The sequence below is a fragment of the Rutidosis leptorrhynchoides genome, chromosome 10 (genome assembly GCF_046630445.1).
Source record: "Rutidosis leptorrhynchoides isolate AG116_Rl617_1_P2 chromosome 10, CSIRO_AGI_Rlap_v1, whole genome shotgun sequence".
In the NCBI taxonomy this organism is placed as follows: domain Eukaryota; kingdom Viridiplantae; phylum Streptophyta; class Magnoliopsida; order Asterales; family Asteraceae; genus Rutidosis; species Rutidosis leptorrhynchoides.
Window position 1 is genome coordinate 41,254,900 of NC_092342.1, and position 3,377 is coordinate 41,258,276.

General features: G+C 35.7%; 1 non-coding gene across 1 annotated transcript; it reads left to right on the forward strand.

Annotated features, from left to right (window-relative positions):
• The first annotated feature begins 3,025 nt into the window (after positions 1 to 3,025).
• On the forward strand, positions 3,026 to 3,132 carry LOC139873897 (small nucleolar RNA R71). The gene has a single exon (XR_011767608.1). It is a non-coding gene; the product is annotated as a small nucleolar RNA R71 (small nucleolar RNA).
• The last annotated feature ends 245 nt before the right edge of the window (positions 3,133 to 3,377 follow it).

Sequence of the window (3,377 nt, forward strand, 5' to 3'; positions counted from 1 at the left end):
AAACAAACTTTTGGAATGTATTACTATTATTTCATTGATGCAAATCTTGTGGTTCACTTGTACTTACTTACTTAAACCTATGATTTCACCAACGTTTTCGTTGACAGATTTCTATGTTTTTCTCAGGTCCTTGAACGATACATGATACATGCTTCCGCTCATTATTTGATACTTGCATTGGATGTCGAGTATATGTGCATTTCATGGAGCGTCTTTTGACTTTATTTTAAACCGTGTCGCCTAGATTTCATTCGTATTATAACGTTGTAACTTAACTATTGGTTGAACAATTCTTGTAAACTTTGGGAACAAATCTTTATTTTGAAATGAAGGCGACATATTTTGGTCAAACTTTGTCTTAAAGACTTATGACCACGTAACGGGACCTAAGTAGACGGCGCCGTCAAACATGATTTGGTCGGGTCGCTACACAACGGATTAATCGTGGTTTGGCATCTTGTTTCGAAAATAGGTATCTAAGAGCAGAATGATCGGTATAGAGCACCGTTTTAGCTAGAACGAGATATGAACAAAATTTGTCAAAAGCAAAGATGATAGCAAGGAGTTCTTTTTCAGTAGTTATGTAATCCGTTTGTGCTCCTTGTAACGTCTTACTAGTGTAATAGATAGGTTGAAATTGTTTTTCAATCCTTTCAACATTTGATCAATGAAAGGTAAGGGAAAGTGATCTTTTCTGGTGGCGTCATTTAATTTTCTATAATCAATACAAACACACCATCCTGTTACAGTCCTAGTAGGAATAAGCTCATCTTTTTCATTTGTGATGACAGTCATGCCACCCTTCTTAGGTACACATTGAACTGGGCTTACCTATGGACTATCAGAGATTTGATGAATTAAACCTGCATCTAGCAGTTTAATAATTTCTTTCTTAACAACATCTTGCATATTAGGATTTAGTCTTCGTTGGCGTTGCACATATGTTTTATGACCTTCTTCCATAAGGATTTTATGTGTGCAATACGAAGGACTTATTCCTTTAAAGTCATGAATCTTCCATGCAATAGCTGGTTTATGAGCTTTTAGCACAGAAATAAGTTGAGATTTTTCATTTTCCGTAAGAGAAGACGATATTATTACAGGTAATTCAGATTCACCATGTAAATAAGCGTATTCCAAATGGGTTGGAAGTGGCTTTAACTCTAATATCGGTAGTTCTTCTATCGATGATTTGTATAGATATCTGTCTTCCTCTTTTAGCATTTGAAGTTCTTCTGTTGTTGGTTAGTAATCATTAGCCATGAGTGTGGCTAATATTTCAACTTCATCAATTGGTTCAGTTCCTTCTCCTAAAGAACATTCTCCTGTTCCTTGTAATTCTGAAAATTCTTCTAACAATTCTACATGTGAATCTATAGTTTGAATATAATAACATGTATCATCTGCAGATTGAGGTTGTTGCATGGCTGTATCAACAGAAAAGGTAACACTCTTGTCCTCTATACTTAGGGTCAGTTTCTTACCAAACACGTCTATTATTGCTTTAGCCGTGTTTAAGAATGGTCTTCCTAATATAAGAGGAATTCGAGAATCTTCTTCCATGTCCAGAATAACAAAATCTACTGGAAATACTAAAGTACCAACTTTAACTAGCATGTTTTCCATTATTCCTCTAGGATATTTTACTGATCGATCGACTAGTTGTATGCTTATTCGTGTTGGTTTCAATTCTCCAAGGTCTAGTTTAGCGTATAGTGAATACGACATTAAATTTATACTAGCACCTAAATCTGCCAGTGCTTCTATTGAACTAAGACTACCCAAAAAACATGGAATTGTGAAACTTCCTGGATCAGAGAGTTTTTCTGGTAGTTTATTCAACAGCACTGCAGAACAATTAGCATTCATTATAACAGCCGAGAGTTCTTCCATTTTCTTTCTATTTGTGATTAAATCTTTCAGGAATTTAGCATATCTTGGCATTCCTGAAATCACACCAATGAAAAGAAGATTGACATTTATTTGTTTAAACATATCCAAGAATTTGGATTGCTCGGCTTCAAGTCTTTCTTTTCTCATTTTACTTGGGTAAGGAAGTGGTGGTTGGTATGGTTTAACATAAGGTTTAGCCTTAACTATATTATCTTCATTAACCTTTTCAACCACTGGTTCTGTTTCCTTCTCTTGCTCAGGCTGTGGTGCCTGTGTAGTAGGAATAGAGTCATCAGAAATTACAGGTATTTCAGGTGGTTTAAGTGTAATACCACTTCTCGTGGTAATGTCTTTAGCTGTTTCATCGCTAGGTAGACTCCCCGGTTTTCTTTCACCTATCAACCTTGCTAGGTTGCTCACTTCTTGTTCCAGATTTTGGATTGAAGCTTGTTGATTTCTAAATGCTTGAGCATTTTGTTCATTAGTTTGTTTCTGAGATGTGAAAAACTGCGTTTGATATTCAACTAGCTTCGACATCATATCTTCTAAATTTGGCTTTTTATCATCGGTTTGTGGTGGTTTATTTTGAAAAATAGGTCTTTGCTAGTTGTAAGTATTATTGGATACTTGTTGATTGCTAGGACCTTGTTGGTTGTTGTATGGAACATTTCAGTTATAATTCTGATTTTGATTGTAGTTTGTTCTTGGCGGTTGATAATTATTCTGATAATTATTTCCAGGCCTTTGGTTCATGTATGAAACATTCTCTCTTTGTTCCATTGTTTGTTCAATACTGAAACAATCTTTTGTCAAATGTGGTCCTCCATACTATTCACAACTTATGCGTATTGCGTGAATATCTTTAGTCATCTTTTCCATTCGTCTCTCGAAAGCATCTAACTTTGCGGAAATGAAATCAAAGTCATGGCTAGAATCGGCTCTAACCGCTTTAGATGATCTAACGATGTCTTTTTCTTGATGCCACTCATGTGAGTAGGCTGTGTTATCAATAATTTTGTAAGCTTCAGTTGCGGTTTTCTTCATAATGGAACCACCAGCTGCTATGTCGATGTCTTTTCGTGTAGTAATGTCGCATCCTTGGTAGAATATTTGTACTATTTGATAAGTGTCTAAACCATGTTGAGGACATCCTCTCAACAACTTTCCAAATCTTGTCCATGCTTCATATAAAGTTTCATTTGGCTTCTGCGTGAATGTAACAATTTCTCCTTGAAGTCTCATGCCTTTAGATGCCGAAAAGAATCTTTTAAGAAATTTCTCAACTAAAACATCCCATGTATCAATCGCCCCTTCAGGTAACGATTCTAACCAATCTTTGGCTTCTCCCTTTAAAGTCTAGGGAAATAACATGAGATAGATCTGTTCATCCTCAACTTCTCTAATTTTGAATAGAATACAGATCCTATTAAAGGTACGAAGATGTTCGTTTGGATCATCCTTCGGCGTACCACTTAATTGGCATT